Below are 20,962 nucleotides of genomic sequence, written 5' to 3'. Positions count from 1 at the left end.
GGCGACACTCTCGCGATATATTATATTGAATGTCGCGCGTCGTATCGTGCGTCGAGAGAATGTTGAGTGTCGCGCTCGAAGGTCGACACACGACATTCTCGCGACATTCTCTCGACGCTCAATGCGAAGCGCGACAATTCAGTCGACAGTCAAGATTTTCTGCGATTTTTTTTTCTAAAACCCAGCGCGATATGCGACACTCAAATATTGATTGTCGCATGATTGTCGCGCGTCGTATTGAGCGTCGAGAGAATGTCGCTTGAATGTCGTGTGTCGACCTCGAAGGTCGACGCACGACACTCAACTTGGCCCTATCCGGATTCCGTATGTTTGTATTTAAGTGAAGGATTAAATACCGGTAACGTGTTAAACCATGATGCGCCGTGCAAAAGTAAGTATATTTGTATGATTTTCTCATTAATTGGCAGATATGGATATGTCTTTGTTGGCTTTTTTGCATGCATATGTTAGGATTAGTACAGACACAAAGTTCGTAGAAAAAGAAAAGTATAACTTAAATGTTATTTATAGTCATAAAGAGAATGCCATTAAAGAGTATAGCATAAAGCAGTATTGTATTATTAGCGCTTGAAATACTGTATAATGGATTTCATCAATTGTGCCAAATTTCGTAAAATACAAGGATTGTTCGCACATACAAGAGTTTTAAATTTGATAACATTTGAATGTATCCAATATTTACGAGGGATGTATTAAGCTCTTTTTGCTTTAAAGAACGGGCATATTAGAAGACAATGCATCTCGTCACCGATATCATTTTTGTTGCAGAAAGTACATTTGCGGTTTACGTGAGAGATAAACGGTTGAGCGAAACGACCGGTCTCTACTGGGAGTCGATGATTCCCCGTTCGGAAGTGCAGCATGCTAAGTCTTAAGGACTCAGGTAAAATTAACATATATTTTTCTATCTGTGTGTTTTCTTTAAATAGCGCATACATTTGACCTTTGGAGGACACTTCTAGTTGTGACCGCCAGTTTTGAATGAATTGATCAATTAAGACTTTCCTAACATTATAATGGATGGTTTTAGAACTGATATTTTCTTGCTGCAACCAAACATGCGAGAGACCAGTTGCATTCAAAATATTGGCGATGCTTTCTGTCCATTTGAAATTTACTGGTGAGTTACGTGTATATTTTTATATAAGGTGGGATAGTTTATCACTTTTTCCAAGACAATTTTATTCCAATATTTTATCATTCGCGTTTTAATTACGACATCTAGTGGATATCGACCCAATTCAGCATAAAGACAGTATTTTGGGATTGACACTTTTGTTTCGATAATCCTGCGGAGAAAGTTGTAGTGAAATTGTTCAATAAAATCTAGGTTTTCGTACCCCCAAATTTCACATCCGTATTTTAAGATTGGTAGAATTGTATGGTCAAATAATTTAATTTGTACATCGATGGGAAGGTCTAAATTTTTGATTCGTGACAATAAACTAAACATTGCTTTATTGGCTTGGGCTGTTAAATGTCTTTAAAAATTTAATAAACTTCCAGAGGAAGTGAATCTACTCCTAAGTATTTATATTCTTTTACAGTTTCCATGAGTTGATTGTTAATAAAGAACCTGTATTTGTTTGGTTTATTTGTTCCAAAAACTATAACTTTAGTTTTAGAGTAGTTTATATTCAATTTCCATTCTTGGCAAAAGTTATAAAAAAAGTCTAAGGCTATTATTAAAATCCGATTCGGTCTGGCCAAATATTATTGTGTCATCTGCATATAGCAGGACAAGCAACTGCAAAAAGTATGTGGTATCGCCAGAAACAATTTCCATGTCAATTCCTGAACTGTGTAGTTTTAAATAGTCTTCCAGATCGTTTAAATACATGGAAAACAGAATGGGGGATAAATTTTCACCTTGGCGAACACCACACGAGCTGTAGAACATAGGGGATTTATTGCCATTTGATGAGACACATGATTTTATGTTTGCATACATATTTCTTATAACTTCAAAATATTTTCCTCGTATTCCTAATTTGAAAATTTTATACCACAAGCCTGCTCTCCAAATTGAGTCAAATGCAGCAGAAAAGTCGACAAATGAACAATATAGTTTACGTTTTTCGGATCTTAATTTTTGAAGTAATATGTTTAATGCAAGTATGTGATCATTTGTTGAATATCCCGCACAAAATCCTGCCTGATTTTCGTTGAGTAAGTTATTTTCATTCACTGTTATTTCACTGCAGAACTGTTATACTTTTATCATAAGGTATAAAAGAAATATATATATTGTATCACAAAATCTGTGATCGTCATTAAACAGTCTGATAACCTTTTTCATTTAAAGTTATGCATTATGTTCCCCATGAATTAATGTTAAGAATTTGATGATATACAATTTCATACCAAGAAAAATATCATTACATATTTCATGACGCCATTACATTTCATGGTCACAACTCAGATTGTATAAAACAACATTTTGACGTTAATAGGCCAAATACTTTATTACTAAGATGCATTTTTATATACACATATGCATTATATTTTGCAATCATTTGTATTTGACAAAAACGATAAGATACAATTTTAAACCAACAAATGAGTTTGTGTTATCAAAATTCAGGGCAACAAGCGATTGTAAAAATGTAATAACTTTATTACAATTGAGTTTGTATGAGAACACCTTTTTTTGTCATTCATAGGTCGGATTGCCCTGTTAATATATATATAAATTTATATACATGTATGGATTATATTTTGCAATAAGTTGTGTTTAAAAATGCGATCAGATGCAATATTAAAGGGAGATTATACGATTTTGTCAAATATTTATGAATTTATAAAAAATGTGTATAAAACTTATTATACAAATATTTCATAATAAATTAAAATAAAGGTTAAGAATATAATTAAGAACATGTGTTGAAAATGCGAAATAAGCCAGATATTTAATTCTGAAATCGAAAATGTCTGTACAGTCGAATTCGCCAGCATGTATTTAATGCATGTACGATGTGAATCTAAATTTAGTTTTACGGATCATTTTAATTTCCTGCAACGATATATATTCATACGACACACGAAAACTAATCCGATCCTAATAAAAAGATGAATGCTTCGGTAATTGCAGGAAAATATGTACGAAATATCTTCGTCACAATCGGCTCGGGGCGGTAATTTGTCTTTGCTTCATTTTATGAAATTCGTCATCAATGTATAATTTTTCTTGCCTATTTTGTGTTATTGTAACATATTTTATCAATATATTACAATTTAACACATATAAAAATCGTATAATCTCCCTTTAAACCATGAAATAAGTTTATTACACTTGTTAGCGTTATTACAATTCCGGGCTTTCAAGCAATTGTAATAATGCAATAACTTTATGACAATTAAGTTTGTATGAGAACCCCTATTTGTCATTCATAGGTCGTATTGCCCTATTAATATATATGAACATTATATATATATATATATATATATATATATATATATATATATATATATATATTTATATATATATATATATATATATATATATATATATATATATTAATAGGGCAATACGACCTATGAATGACAAATAGGTGTTATATATATATATATATATATGTATGTATGCATTGCATTATATTTTGCAATAATCTGTGTTTGAAAAAGCGATTAGATGCAATTTTTTAAACCTAGAAATAAGTTTATTACACTTTCGGGTGTTATTACAATTCAGGCTGTCAAGCAATTGTAATAATGAAATAACTTAATTGCAATTGAGGTAAATGTATGAGAACACCTTTTTGTCATTCATAGGTCGTACTGCCTATTAATATAAATTTTATATACATGTATGCATTATATTTTGCAATAATCTGTGTTTGAAAATGCGATCAGATGCAATCTTAAACCAAGAAATAAGTTTATTACACTTTTCGTTATTATAATTCAGGTTGTCACGCAATTGTAATAATGTAATAAAGTTATTACAATTCAGGTCGTAACACAGCATTTATCTTAAATGTTGTACCGGCGCGCTTATTCACTGAGGCATCCTCTTTTTTGGCGTACCTGTTGAACCAAGTTTTTCACCTTAAATGACCTTTACAACGCCAGCAGACCCGAATGAATACACTCCATTCATTAAATAGGCTAATTTGAGCTTAATTCCCCGAAAATTGACAACATCACCATATCTTTGTAATACAGGATGTAAGATACTCAATAACGCCATCGTAAGATTATAATAGCCTGTGTAGAATAAAATATTAATTAGTATACTGTAATCAGTTATCATCGAGTTTCGGTAAGCCTATGAACACATCGAGGACGAGAGGTAGTTGTTTCTCAATTCAATTTTAATCGTTAATCAAAAAGTTAAATTCATTTGCTCTGCTTTTGAGTAGTTTTAAATTTTAATTAAATCGAAATTAATTATCGTTTGCATTGCTATTTAATTTGACCTGCGATGTTAGAAGGGGAATGATATTTGCTCTAATTGATGAAATGTATTTAGACTTTATAAAGAACTCTTGATCTCTTGTCAGGTTTGGAGCTCCTTACAACCGGTCGATAACCAACAGTTTTGCATAGACCGTTCCACAGCAGTTGTCCCATATTTACTTTTTTTGTTTGTTTGTTCATTGTTTGTTTGTGTGTTGTGTTTTGTCTAATAGTACATTGTGAGTTTTGTGTCTCACTGTTTGCCATAACTACAAGGCAACGTTCTAGTATGCATGGTTTCTTTCCTTGTGATGCGGCAGAAGGTTCACTTTATGTATATATTAAAACGCAGATATGTGATTGCATTATGAAGTGGTAACACATTTATTTGCCAATGTAATCCAATGTGCATGGGCCAATGTGCGCTTCGATAGGCTGGTAGTTAGCACTTCCCTTGGTAAAATGTTAGCAATACTATATTTAATTGCATTTGCGTTGCAATCTCACAACGTTGCGTATGTTTGTTCAATGCATTCGTTTGGCTACTTTGTATACGGTCTCCTACGTCTCCTACTGTAGGTAGTTAAGCACATCTTAAACATAGGTCAGCAGAGGATGTCCGACAATTCAGGGAATCAAATTACAAATAACACAGTCCAAACGTAAGAATGTCGTTTATCGAGCTGACTATGTAAATGTGCAGACAGTGGCCAGGGTCTGAATAAAGTTAATGTATCACAAGGTAGGAATATGATGATATCAATGAGCTATCATTTATCAACGTAGCTATTGTGTTTGTCTTTAATATGTTATGTGTGTTAGATTAAAAATGAAATTCAATTGATCAGACTTATATATTCATTTTATATATTTAGCGTACGCTATTTAAAAATAATTTTTCCATAATTATATGTGTTCAGTGAACGATTTCGTATGCTATGTTTTAATACTGCTTAAGCATAGAAGCACAAATGCGACGTGAAAACATGCTTGTCGTAAATATTAAAATGTTTTATACAAATAATGAGCAATATTTATGAAAACTATCTATCAGGGCGTATTTAATTAATTAATAATTAATTATTTATTTAGTTTATTCTGAACCAATTATCGCTGACTCTATTTTAAGCCTGGTCGAAATGATATAATGTTTTTCTTCGATTGTTGCAAAACATAACGTAAATAATCGCTACACATTAGTATGACAATTCGTATATTGGGTTACTATTGCAACGTTCATCGTATATTTAGTTATTATAGATCAACTTTCCCATACGTTAATATTATCTCCACCAGTAACATACCGTTGCAAATAATACATGGGAATCACATGACACTGTTCTGTTTTATTCAATTTTTCAAATGCACAGTTCCCTCCCCTAAATACAATCATGATTAAAAAAACAGACCTTATTGTATTTGTTCTATATCTGATTTATCTATATATGCGCTTTTATTGATTTATCCGTTGTCGTTTTCATTGTAAACGACTGTACATATTTTAAATATTAGATTTAACAAAAATTAATCCGCATACTGGAAATACACTCGGGTAAACATTACACCCATTCTATTTATATAGAAAACCATCAAATTAGAAGCACAAGTAAAGAGTTATTAAGAAACATAAGAAAATTTATTTCATTTTAAGCAAATAAACTTAACACGTGAAGCAATCATATTATATAAATATGTATCATCTATACGCCCCAACATGATAATGAACGATGTATAAATAAGGATCACCACTAATCAAAAGTTACATGATTATATATCTAGATTCCCGAGCTTTTCACATAATTGTCTATTCTTATATCTGAAGCACTTGCTGAAAGTGGAGCCGGAACGGATACTGTAATGGAGCGGAGAGATACTTACTTGTGCAGATGAAATGATGTTAAGAGATAAGTATGACGTCACTTTGATTGTTCGCGCACTGTTTATGAATGAATACGACTTCATTTGATATGCCAAAACATCAACATTTCTTTCTGTTCAAGTTGTTTTAGAGTTGTGCTGGTTACTACACACATTATAAATTTGTTATGACCATGTCAGGAATGATAAAAACAAGTTCAAAAATGACTTTTTCTCTATCAATGCCAAAACAGCAAAATTTCTTTCTTTTTAAGTTGTTTTAGAGATGTGCTAGTTACTACACACATTATAAATTTGTTATGACCATATCAGGAATGCAAATTAAAAAAAAATTCTATCAATGCCAAAACAGCAAAATTTCTATCTTTTAAGGTTGTTCAAGAGTTGTCTTAGTTTTTTAAAACATTATAAATGTATAATGACCATCTCAGGCATGCAAATAAAAAAATATTCAAAAATGACCTTTTTTCTATCAATGCCAAAACATGAAAATCTCTTTCTTTTCAAGTTGTTTTAGAGTTGTGCTAGTTGCTACACACATTATAAATTTCTATCAATGGCAAAACATCGAAATTTCTTGTTTTTCAAGTTGTTTTAGAGTTGTGCTAGTGACACATTATAAATTTGTTATGACCATGTCAGGCATGCAAATAAAAAAAGTTCAAAAATGATTTTTTTTATCAATGCCAAAGCAGCAAAATTTCAATCTTTTCATGTTGTTCAAAAATTGACTTTTTCTCTATCAATGACAAAACAGGAAAATTTGTTTCTTTTTTAGTTGTTCAAGAGTTGTGCTAGTTACTACACACATTTTTAATTTGTTATAAGTTGGTCAGGCATGCTAATAAAAAAAGTTCAAAAATGACTTTTTTTATCAATGCCAAAAAAGCAAATTTTCTATCTTTTCAGGTTATAAAAAAAGTTATGATATAATGACCAAGCAAATAAAAAAAGTTCAAAAATGACTTTTTTTTCTATCAATGCCAAAGTAGCAAAATTTCTTTCTTTTCAGGTTCTTCAAGACTTGTGCTAGTTACTACACACATTATTAATGTATAATGACCATGTCAGGCATGCAAATAAAAAAAAGTTCAGAAATGCCTTTTTTTCTATCAATGCCAAAACAGCAAAATTTCTTTCTTTTCAGGTTCTTCAAGACTTGTGCTAGTTACTACACACATTATTAATGTATAATGACCATGTCAGGCATGCAAATAAAAAAAGTTCAAAAATGCCTTTTTTTCTATCAATGCCAAAACAGCAAAATTTCTTTCTTTTTAAGTTGTTTTAGAGTAGTGCTAGTGACTTACACACATTATAAATGTCAAAACAGCAAAATTTCTAACTTTTCAGGTTGTTCAAGAGTTGTGCTAGTTACTACACACATTATAAATGCATAATGACTATGTCAGGCATGCAAACAAAAGACAGTTCAAAAATGACTTTTTTCTGAATGCCAAAACATCGAAATTTCTTTCCGCTCAAGTTGTTTTAGAATTGTGCTTGTTACTTACACATTATAAATGTACCATGACCATGTCAACAATGCAAATAAACAAGTTCAAAAATGACTTTTTTCTACCAATGCCAAGACAGCAAAATTTCTATCTTTTCATGTTGTTTAAGAGTTGTGCTAGTTACTAAACACATTATAAATGTAATATGACCATGTGTATAACGCAAATAAAAAAAAGTTCAAAAATGACTTTTTCTCTATCAATGCCAAAACAGCAAAAAGAATTTTTTAAGTTGTTTTAGAGATGTGTCAGGCATGCAAATAAAAAAAGTTCAAAATTGACTATTTTTCTTTCAATGCCAAAACAGCAAAATTTCTATCTTTTCATGTTGTTCAAGAGAAGCGCTAGATACAACATAGGTTATAAATGTAAGATAACCGTTTCAGGCATGCAAATAAAAAAGTTCAAAAATGACTTTTTTCTATCAATGCCAAAACATCAAAATTTCTTTTTTCTATCAATGCCAAAACATAAAAATTTCTTTTTTCTATCAATGCCAAAACATCAAAATTTCTTTCTTTTCAAGTTGTTTTTGAGTTCAGCAAGTTACTGTGTTATATAACATTATAAACATTAAAAAATTATGTGAAAATTATTAATTTGTTATAACCATGCAAATAAAAAAAGTTCAAAAATGATTTTTTTTATCAATGCCAAAGCAGCAAAATTTCAATCTTTTCATGTTGTTCAAAACTTGTGCTAGTTGCTACACACATAATACATGTATAATTACCATGCAAATTACCATACCATGCATGCAAATAAAAAAAAATTGACTTTTTTCTATCAATGCCAAAACAGCAAAATGTGTTGCTTGATATGTTGTTCAAGAGTTGGGTTATTTACTACACACATTATAAATGTATAATGACCATGTCAGGCATGCAAGTAAAAAAAAAGTTTTCTCTATCAATGCCAAAACATCAAAATTTGTTTGTTTTTATGTTGATAAAGAGTTGGGCTTTTCAATACACACATTATAAGTGTGTAATTACCATGTCAGGTTTGCAAATAAAAAAAAAGTTCCAAAATAACTATTTTTTCTATCAATGCCAAAACAGCATAATTTCTTTTTTTTCAGGTTGTTCACGAGTTGTGCTAGTTACTTCACACATTATAAATGCATAATGACCATGTCAGGCATGCAAATAAAAAAAGTTCAAAAATGACTTATTTTCTATCAATAACAAAACAACGAAATTTCTTGCTTCTCAAGTTGATTTAGAGTTGTGCGTGTTACATACACATATTATAAATGTGTTATTAACATATCAGGCATGCGAATAAAAAAAGTTCAAAAATGTTTTTTTTTCTATCAATACCAAAATATTAAAATTTCTTTCTTTTCAAGTTGTTTTAGAGTAGTGCTAGTTACTTACACACATTATCAATGCCAAACCAGCATAATTTCTTTCTTTTCAGGTTGTTCACGAGTTGTGCTAGTTACTTAACACATAATAAATGCATAATGACCATGTCAGGCATGCAAATAAAAAAAGTTCAAAAATGACTTTTTTTCTATTAATGACAAAACATCGAAATTTCTTTCTTTTAAGTTGTTTTAGAGTTGTGCGTGTTACATACACACTTTATAAATGTATAATGACTATGTCAGGCATGCAAATAAAAAAAGTTCAAAAATGACTTTTTTTCTATCAATGCCAAAACATTAAAAAATTTATCTTTTCAGGATATTCAAGAGTTGTGCTAGATACTACATACGTTATCAATTAATGACTTTTTTATCAATGCCAAAACAGCAAAATTTGTTTCTTTTTATGTTGTTCAAGAGTTGGGCTCTATACTACACACATTATAAAAGCATAATGACCATGTCTGGCATGCAAATAAAAAAAGTTCAAAAATGACTTTTTTTCTATCATTGCCAAAACAGCAAAATTTCTTTCTTTTCAAGATGATTTTGAGTTCAGCAAGTTACTACACACATTATAAATTTGTTATGACCATGACTTTTTTTCTATCAATGCCAAAACAGCAAAATTTCTTTCTTTTTTAAAGTCGTTTTAGAGTTGTGCTAGGTTACTACACACATTCAAATGACTTTTTTTCTATCATTGCCAAAACAGCAAAATCTTTTCAGGTTATTAAAGAGTTATGATAGTGTTACTACACACATTATAAATGTATAATGAACAAAAATTAAAAAAGGTTGAAAAATGACTTTGTTCTATCAATGCCAAAATAGCAAAATTTCTGTCTTTTAAGGTTCTTCAAGACTTGTTCTAGTTACTACACACATTATAAATGTTTAATGACCATGTCAGGCATGCAAATTAACAAAAGTTCAAAATGACTTTTTTTCGATCAATGCCAAAACAGCAAAAAATTCTATCTTTTCCGGTTGTTAATGAGTTGTGCTACTTACTACACACATAATATATGTATTATGACCATGTGTATAATGCAAATTAAAAAAAGGTCAAAAATGACTTTTTTCTATCAATGCCAAAATAGCAAAATTTCTTTCTTTTCAAATTGTTTTTCAGTTCAGCAAGTTAATACACACATTATAAATTTGTTATGACCATGTCAGGCATGCAAATAAAAAAAAGTTAAAAAATGACTTTTTTCCAAAACAGCAAAATTTCTATCTTTTCAGGTTGTTCAAGAGTTGTCCAAGTTACTAAACACATTATCAATGTATAATGACCATGTCAGGCATGCAAATAAATAAAAATTCAAATATGACCTTTTTTCTATCAATGCGAAAACATCGAAATTTCTTTCTTTTTAAGTTGTTTTAGAGTTGTGCGTGTTACATACACACTTTATAAATGTATAATGACTATGTCAGGCATGCAAATAAAAAAAGTTCAAAAATGACTTTTTTTCTATCAATGCCAAAACATTAAAAATTTTATCTTTTCAGGATATTCAAGAGTTGTGCTAGATACTACATACGTTATCAATTAATGACTTTTTTATCAATGCCAAAACAGCAAAATTTGTCAAAGCAGCAAAATTTCAATCTTTTCATGTTGTTCAAGACTTGTGCTAGTTGCTACACACATAATACATGTATAATGACCATTTTAGGCCTGCAAATACAAACATGTTCAAAAATGACTTTTTCTCTATGCCAAAACAGCAAAATTTCTTTCTTTTCAAATTGTTTTAGAGTTTAGCGAGTTACTACACACATTTTAAATTTGTTATGACCATGTCCAGACATTCGAATGAAAAAAAGTTCAAAAATGACTTTTTTCCAAAACAGCAAAATTTCTATCTTTTCAGGTTGTTCAAGAGTTGTCCAAGTTACTAAACACATTATCAATGTATAATGACCATGTCAGGCATGCAAATAAATAAAAATTCAAATATGACCTTTTTTCTATCAATGCGAAAACATGAAAATAACTTTTTTTTCAAGTTGTTTTAGAGTTGTGCTAGTAACACATTATAAATTTCTATCAATGGCAAAACATCGAAATTTCTTGTTTTTCAAGTTGTTTTAGAGTTGTGATAGTAACACATTATAAATTTGTTATGACCATGTAAGGCATGCAAATAAAAAAAGTTTAAAATTGACTTTTTCTCTATCAATGCCAAAACAGGAAAATTTGTTTCTTTTTAAGTTGTTCAAGAATTGTGCTAGTTACTACACATATTATAAATTTGTTATAAGTTGGTCAGGCATGCGAATAAAAAAAAGTTCAAAAATGACTTTTTTATCAATGCCAAAACAGCAAAATTTCTATCTTTTCAGGTGTTAATGAGTTGTGCTAGTTACTACACACATTATAAATGTATAATGACCATGTCAGTCCAAAAATGACTTTTTTCTATCAATGCCAAAACATCAAAATTTCTTTCTGTTCGAGTTGTTTTAGAGTTGTGCTGGTTACTACACACATTATAAATTTGTTATGACCATGTCAGGCATGCAAATAAAAAAAAATAAAAAATGACTATTTTTCTATCAATGCCAAAACAGCAAAATTTATTTCTTTTCAAATTGTTTTAGAGTTTAGCGAGTTACTACACACATTATAAATTTGTTATGACCATGTCAGGCATGCAAATAAATTTTTTTTAAAAATGACTTTTTTTCTATCAATGCCAAAACAGCAAAATTTCTATCTTTTCAGGTTGTTCACGAGTTGTGCTAGTTACTACACACTTAATAAATGCATAAAGACTTAATGCATAATGCATAATGCCTGTGTCAGGCATGCAAATATAAAAAAAATCAAAAATGACTTTTTTTCTATCAATGACAAAATTTCTTTCTTATCAAGTTGTTTTAGAGTTGTGCTACACACATTATAAATGCATAATGACCATGTGTATAATGCAAATAAAAATAAGTTCAAAAATGATTTTTTTTCTAACAATGCCAAAACAGCAAAATTTATTTCTTTTTAAGTTGATTAACATTTTAAATTTGTTATGACCATGTCAGGCATGCAAATAAGAAAAAGTTAAAAAATGACTTCTTTTCAATCAATGCCAAAACAGCAAAATTTCTATCTTTTCAGGTTGTTCACGAGTTGTGCTAGTTTCTACACACATTATAAATTTGTTATGACCATGTCAGGGATGCAAATAAAAAAGTTCAAAAATGACTATTTTTCTATCAATGCCAAAACAGCAAAATTTCTATCTTTTCAGGTTGTTCACGAGTTGTGCTAGTTACTACTCTCATTATATAGAGGATATATGTTGGAATCGGTGGATTATCGATTTTAATTGACGAGTGATCATAGAAAAAATATATTTTCTATGATCACGAGTAAGTTAAAATGATATATGCCACCGAATCCAACAAATTTTCTTTTTATTTTATGCTTTTTTCACAGTTTATATACATTGTAAAAGAGTTTCACTAAAGAATAACGCTGGAATAATGACGTTATTTCGTAAAAAAATGACGTAATTTCACAGTAAACAGTGAAAATTTTCGATAATTTTCACTGATAATTTTCATTGTTTGAAAAAGTGAAATTATCAGTTTTATTCCACTGATATTTCCCTATAAAGCACCGGAAAGCATAAACTAACAATGCATAATGACCATGTCAAGCATGACAATAAAAAAAGTTCAAAAATGAATTTTTGTTTATAAATGCATTAAAATGTCTTTCTTTTTAAGTTGTTTTTAAGTTCATTAAGTTACAACACACATTATAAATATGTTATAACCATGTCAGGCATGCAAATGAAAAAGTTCAAAAATGACTTTTATCTATCAATGCCAAAACAGCAAAAAAAATTCTTTTTTAAAGTCGTTTTAGAGTTGTGCTAGTTACTACACACATTAAAATGACTTTTTTTCTATCAATGCCAAAACAGCAAATTTTCTATCTTTTCAGGTTATAAAAAAGTTATGATAAATGTATAATGACCAAGCAAATAAAAAAAGTTCAAAAATGACTTTTTTTTCTATCAATGCCAAAACAGCAAAATTTCTTTCTTTTCAGGTTCTTCAAGACTTGTGCTAGTTACTACACACATTATTAATGTATAATGACCATGTCAGGCATGCAAATAAAAAAAAGTTCAAAAATGCCTTTTTTTCTATCAATGCCAAAACAGCAAAATTTCTTTCTTTTTAAGTTGTTTTAGAGTAGTGCTAGTGACTTACACACATTATAAATGTCAAAACAGCAAAATTTCTAACTTTTCAGGTTGTTCAAGAGTTGTGCTAGTTACTACACACATTATAAATGCATAATGACTATGTCAGGCATGCAAACAAAAGACAGTTCAAAAATGACTTTTTTCTGAATGCCAAAACATCGAAATTTCTTTCCGCTCAAGTTGTTTTAGAATTGTGCTTGTTACTTACACACATTATAAATGTACCATGACCATGTCAACAATGCAAATAAACAAGTTCAAAAATGACTTTTTTCTACCAATGCCAAGACAGCAAAATTTCTATCTTTTCATGTTGTTTAAGAGTTGTGCTAGTTACTAAACACATTATAAATGTAATATGTGTGTAACCATGTGTATAACGCAAATAAAAAAAAGTTCAAAAATGACTTTTTCTCTATCAATGCCAAAACAGCAAAAAGATTTTTTTAAGTTGTTTTAGAGATGTGCTTGTTACTACACACATTATAAATTTGTTATGACCATGTCAGGCATGCAAATAAAAAAAGTTCAAAATTGACTATTTTTCTTTCAATGCCAAAACAGCAAAATTTCTATCTTTTCATGTTGTTCAAGAGAAGCGCTAGATACAACATAGGTTATAAATGTAAGATAACCGTTTCAGGCATGCAAATAAAAAAGTTCAAAAATGACTTTTTTCTATCAATGCCAAAACATCAAAATTTCTTTTTTCTATCAATGCCAAAACATCAAAATTTCTTTTTTCTATCAATGCCAAAACATCAAAATTTCTTTCTTTTCAAGTTGTTTTTGAGTTCAGCAAGTTACTGTGTTATATAACATTATAAACATTAAAAAATTATGTGAAAATTATTAATTTGTTATAACCATGTCAGGCATGCAAATAAAAAAAGTTCAAAAATGATTTTTTTTATCAATGCCAAAGCAGCAAAATTTCAATCTTTTCATGTTGTTCAAAACTTGTGCTAGTTGCTACACACATAATACATGTATAATTACCATGCAAATTACCATACCATGCATGCAAATAAAAAAAAATTGACTTTTTTCTATCAATGCCAAAACAGCAAAATGTGTTGCTTGATATGTTGTTCAAGAGTTGGGTTATTTACTACACACATTATAAATGTATAATGACCATGTCAGGCATGCAAGTAAAAAAAAAGTTTTCTCTATCAATGCCAAAACATCAAAATTTGTTTGTTTTTATGTTGTTAAAGAGTTGGGCTTTTCAATACACACATTATAAGTGTGTTATTACCATGTCAGGTTTGCAAATTAAAAAAAAGTTCAAAAATAACTATTTTTTCTATCAATGCTAAAACAGCATAATTTCTTTCTTTTCAGGTTGTTCACGAGTTGTGCTAGTTACTTCACACATTATAAATGCATAATGACCATGTCAGGCATGCAAATAAAAAAAGTTCAAAAATGACTTATTTTCTATCAATGACAAAACAACGAAATTTCTTTCTTCTCAAGTTGATTTAGAGTTGTGCGTGTTACATACACATATTATAAATGTGTTATTAACATATCAGGCATGCGAATAAAAAAAGTTAAAAATGATTTTTTTTCTATCAATACCAAAATATTAAAATTTCTTTCTTTTCAAGTTGTTTTAGAGTAGTGCTAGTTACTTACACACATTATCAATGCCAAACCAGCATAATTTCTTTCTTTTCAGGTTGTTCACGAGTTGTGCTAGTTACTTAACACATAATAAATGCATAATGACCATGCAAATATTATAAATGTGTTATTAACATATCAGGCATGCAAATAAAAAAAGTTCAAAAATGACTTTTTTTCTATTAATGACAAAACATCGAAATTTCTTTCTTCTTAAGTTGTTTTAGAGTTGTGCGTGTTACATACACACTTTATAAATGTATAATGACTATGTCAGGCATGCAAATAAAAAAAGTTCAAAAATGACTTTTTTTCTATCAATGCCAAAACATTAAAAATTTTATCTTTTCAGGATATTCAAGAGTTGTGCTAGATACTACATACGTTATCAATTAATGACTTTTTTATCAATGCCAAAACAGCAAAATTTGTTTCTTTTTATGTTGTTCAAGAGTTGGGCTCTATACTACACACATTATAAAAGCATAATGACCATGTCTGGCATGCAAATAAAAAAAGTTCAAAAATGACTTTTTTTCTATCATTGCCAAAACAGCAAAATTTCTTTCTTTTCAAGATGATTTTGAGTTCAGCAAGTTACTACACACATTATAAATTTGTTATGACCATGACTTTTTTTCTATCAATGCCAAAACAGCAAAATTTCTTTCTTTTTTAAAGTCGTTTTAGAGTTGTGCTAGGTTACTACACACATTAAAATGACTTTTTTTCTATCAATGCCAAAACAGCAAATTTTCTATCTTTTCAGGTTATAAAAAAGTTATGATAATGTATAATGACCAAGCAAATATAAAAAGTTCAAAAATGACTTTTTTTTCTATCAATGCCAAAGTAGCAAAATTTCTTTCTTTTCAGGTTCTTCAAGACTTGTGCTAGTTACTACACACATTATTAATGTATAATGACCATGTCAGGCATGCAAATAAAAAAAAGTCAAAAATGCCTTTTTTTCTATCAATGCCAAAACAGCAAAATTTCTTTCTTTTCAGGTTGTTCACGAGTTGTGCTAGTTACTACACACATTATAAATGCATAATGACCATGTCAGGCATGCAAATAAAAAAAATTCAAAAATGACTTTTTTTCTATCAATGACAAAACATCGAAATATCTTTCTTCTCAGGTTGTGAAAGAGTTGTGCTCGTTACATACACACATAATAAATGTATAATGACTATGTCAGGCATGCAAATAAAAAAAGTTTAAAAAATGACTTTTTTTCTATCAATGCCAAAACATTTAAATTTCTATCTTTTCAGGATGTTCAAAAGTTGTGCTAGATACTACATACGTTATCAATTTGTTATGACCATGTCAGGCATGCAAATAAAAAAAAGTTCAAAAATGTCTTTTTTCTATCAATGCCAAAACAGCAAAATTTGTTTCTTTTTATGTTGTTCAAGAGTTGGGCTCTATACTACACACATTATAAATGTGTAATTACCATATCAGGCATGCAAATAAAAGAAGTTCAAAAATGACTTTTTTCTATCAATGTAAAAACAGCAAAGTTTCTTTCTTTTCAAGTTGTTTTGAGTAGTGCTAGTTACTTACACTCATTATAAATGCCAAAACAGCAAAATTTCTAATTTTTCAGGTTGTTCAAGAATTGTGCTAGTTACTACTGACATTATATAGAGGATGTATGTTGGAATCGGTGGATTATCGATTTTAATTGACGAGTGATCATAGAAAATATATTTTTTCTATAATCACGAGTGAATTAAAATGATATATGCCACCGAATACAACAATTTTTCTTTTTATTTTATTCATTTTTCACAGTTTATATACATTGTAAAAGAGTTTCACTAAAGAATAACGCTGGAATAATGACGTCATTTCGTAAATAAATGACGTCATTTCACAGTAAACAGAGAAAATTTTCGATAATTTTCACTGATAATTTTCATTGTTTGAAAAAGTGAAATTATCAGTTTTATTCCACTGATATTTCCCTATAAAGCACCGGAAAGCATAAACTAACAATGCATAATGACCATGTCAAGCATGACAATAAAAAAGTTCAAAAATGAATTTTTGTTTATAAATGCATTAAAATGTCTTTCTTTTTAAGTTGTTTTTAAGTTCATTAAGTTACAACACACATTATAAATATGTTATAACCATGTCAGGCATGCAAATGAAAAAGTTCAAAAATGACTTTTTTCTATCAATGCCTAAACAGCAAAAAAAATTCTTTTTTAAAGTCGTTTTAGAGTTGTGCTAGTTACTACACACATTAAAATGACTTTTTTTCTATCAATGCCAAAACAGCAAATTTTCTATCTTTTCAGGTTATAAAAAAGTTATGATAGTTACTACAAACATGATAAATGTATAATGACCAAGCAAATAAAAAAAGTTCAAAAATGACTTTTTTTTCTATCAATGCCAAAGTAGCAAAATTTCTTTCTTTTCAGGTTCTTCAAGACTTGTGCTAGTTACTACACACATTATTAATGTATAATGACCATGTCAGGCATGCAAATAAAAAAAAGTTAAACAATCACTTTTTTTCAATCAATGCCAAACAGCAAATTTTTTATCTTTTTATGTTGTTCAAGCGTCGTTCTAGTTACTACACACATTATAAATGAATAATAACCATGTCAGGCATGCAAATAAAAAAAAGTTCAAAAATGCCTTTTTTTCTATCAATGCCAAAACAGCAAAATTTCTTTCTTTTCAGGTTGTTCACGAGTTGTGCTAGTTACTACACACATTATAAATGCATAATGACCATGTCAGGCATGCAAATAAAAAAAATTCAAAAATGACTTTTTTTCTATCAATGACAAAACATCGAAATATCTTTCTTCTCAGGTTGTGAAAGAGTTGTGCTCGTTACATACACACATAATAAATGTATAATGACTATGTCAGGCATGCAAATAAAAAAAATTTAAAAATGACTTTTTTTCTATCAATGCCAAAACATTTAAATTTCTATCTTTTCAGGATGTTCAAAAGTTGTGCTAGATACTACATACGTTATCAATTTGTTATGACCATGTCAGGCATGCAAATAAAAAAAAGTTCAAAAATGTCTTTTTTCTATCAATGCCAAAACAGCAAAATTTGTTTATTTTTATGTTGTTCAAGAGTTGGGCTCTATACTACACACATTATAAATGTGTAATTACCATATCAGGCATGCAAATAAAAGAAGTTCAAAAATGACTTTTTTCTATCAATGTAAAAACAGCAAAGTTTCTTTCTTTTCAAGTTGTTTTAGAGTAGTGCTAGTTACTTACACTCATTATAAATGCCAAAACAGCAAAATTTCTAATTTTTCAGGTTGTTCAAGAATTGTGCTAGTTACTACTGACATTATATAGAGGATGTATGTTGGAATCGGTGGATTATCGATTTTAATTGACGAGTGATCATAGAAAATATATTTTTTCTATAATCACGAGTGAATTAAAATGATATATGCCACCGAATACAACGATTTTTCTTTTTATTTTATTCATTTTTCACATTTTATATACATTGTAAAAGAGTTTCACTAAAGAATAACGCTGGAATAATGACGTCATTTCGTAAATAAATGACGTCATTTCACAGTAAACAGAGAAAATTTTCGATAATTTTCACTGATAATTTTCATTGTTTGAAAAAGTGAAATTATCAGTTTTATTCCACTGATATTTCCCTATAAAGCTACGGAAAGCATAAACTAACAATGCATAATTACCATGTCAAGCATGACAATAAAAAAAAGTTGAAAAATGATTTTTTTTTGATAAATTCATTAAAATTTCTTTCTTTTTAAGTTGTTTTTGGGTTCATTAAGTTACAACACACATTATAAATTTGTTATGACCATGTTTAAGGTTCTTCAAGACTTGTGCTAGTTACTACACACATTATTAATGTATAATGACCATGTCAGGCATGCAAATAAAAAAAGTTCAAAAATGACTATTTTTCTATCAATGCCAAAACAGCAAAATTTCTATCTTTTTGTTCAAGAGATGTGCTAGAAACAACATACGTTATAAATGTATAATGACCGTGCAAATAAAAAAAGTTCAAAAATGACTTTTTCCTATCAATGCCAAAACATCAAAATTTCTTTCTTTTCGAGTTGTTCTAGAGTTGTGCTAGTTAATACACACATTAAAAATTTGTTATGACCATGTCAGGCATGCAAATAAAAAAAAGTTCAAAAATGACTTTTTTTCTATCAATGCCAAAAGAAGCAAAGTTTCTTTCTTTCTTAAAGTCGTTTTAGAGTTGTGCAAGTTACTACACACTTTAAAATGACTTTTTTTCTATCAATGCCAAAACAGCAAAAGTTCTATCTTTTTAGGTTATAAAATAGTTATGATAATTACCACACACTTATAAATGTATAATGACCAAGCAAATAAAAAAAAGTTCAAAAATGACTTTTTTTCCATCAATGCCAAAACAGCAAAATTACTATATTTTCAGGATGTTCACGAGATATGCTAGTTACTACACATATTATAAATGCATAATGACCATGTCAGGCATGCAAATAAAAAATTTCAAATATGACTTTTTTTCTATCAATGACAATCAAATTTTCTTTATTCTCAAGTTGTTATAGAGTTGTGCTAGTTACTTACACACATTATGTATAATCACCATGTCAGGCATGCAAATAAAAAAAAAGTTCAAAAATGACTCTTTTCTATCAATGCCAAAACAGCAAAATTTCTATCTTTTCATGTTGTTCATGTGCTAGATACAACGTACGTTATAAATGTATAATGACCGTGTCAGGCATGCAAATAAAAAAAGTTCAAAAATGACTTTTTCCTATCAATGCCAAAACATCAAAATTTCTTTCTTTTCCAGTTGTTTTAGAGTTGTGCTAGTTACTACACACATTATAAATTTTCAAAAATGACTTGAAATGTTGTTCAAGAGTTGTGCTAGATACTACATACGTTATAAATGTATAATGAGCGTGTCAGGCATGCAAATAAAAAAAGTTCAAAAATGACTTTTTCCTATCAATGCCAAAACATCAAAATTTATTTCTTTTCAAGTTGTTTTAGAGTTGTGCTAGTTACTACACACATTATAAATTTGTTATGACCATTACAGGCATGCAATTAAAAAAAAGTTCAAAAATGACTTTTTATATATCAATGCCAAAACATCAAAATTTGTTTGTTTTTATGATGTTAAAGAGTTGAGCTTTTCAATACACATTATAAGTGTGTAATTACCATGTCAGGTTTGCAAATAAATAAAAAGTTCAAAAATAACTATTTTTTTCTATCAATGCCAAAACAGCATAATTTCTATCTTTTCAGGTTGTTCACGAGTTGTGCTAGTTACTACACACATTATAAATGCATAATGACCATGTCAGGCATGCAAATAAAAAAAGTAAAAAATGACTTATTTTCTATCAATGACAAAACAACGAAATTTCTTGCTTCTCAAGTTGTTTTAGAGTTGTGCGTGTTACATACACATATTATAAATGTGTTATTAACATATCAGGCATGCGAATAAAAAAAGTTCAAAAATGATTTTTTTCTTTCAATACCAAAACATTAAAATTTCTTTCTTTTCAAGTTGTTTTAGAGTATTGCTAGTTACTTACACACATTATCAATGCCAAAACAAAAAAATTTTATTTTTTCAGGTTGTTAACGAGTTGTGAGAGTTACTACACACATTATAAATGCATAATGACCATGTCAGGCATGCAAATAAAAAAAGTTCAAAAATGACTTTTTTTCTATTAATGACAAAACATCGAAATTTCTTTCTTCTTAAGTTGTTTTAGAGTTGTGCGTGTTACATACACACATTATAAATGCATAATGACTATGTCAGGCATGCAAATAAAAGACAGTTAAAAAATGACTCTTTTCTAACAAAGCCAAAACATCGAAATT

The 20,962-nt window shown here is 29.1% G+C and overlaps 1 protein-coding gene across 13 annotated transcripts in view; it reads left to right on the top strand.

The window, feature by feature from the left end:
* The window catches only part of LOC127841920 (uncharacterized), a 103,772-nt gene that overhangs the window by 23,879 nt on the left and 58,931 nt on the right, over nt 1–20,962 (top strand). For 5 of the 13 annotated variants that reach the window (XR_008031421.1, XR_008031422.1, XR_008031423.1 and 2 more), the window contains exons 2-3: nt 790–904; nt 6,242–6,327. The gene's annotated coding sequence lies outside the window, so the exon portion shown is untranslated. Of the gene's footprint in view, nt 1–789; nt 905–6,241; nt 6,328–7,309; nt 7,416–7,444; nt 7,560–13,255; nt 13,372–15,923; nt 15,989–17,491; nt 17,557–18,910; nt 18,976–20,962 lie in introns of those variants that run through there. The other 8 variants (XR_008031416.1, XR_008031427.1, XR_008031424.1 and 5 more) reach the window with 7 other exon arrangements.

This window comes from Dreissena polymorpha, chromosome 8 (assembly GCF_020536995.1).
Source record: "Dreissena polymorpha isolate Duluth1 chromosome 8, UMN_Dpol_1.0, whole genome shotgun sequence".
In the NCBI taxonomy this organism is placed as follows: Eukaryota; Metazoa; Mollusca; class Bivalvia; order Myida; family Dreissenidae; genus Dreissena; species Dreissena polymorpha.
This window is presented reverse-complemented; position numbering and strand designations above follow the sequence as displayed.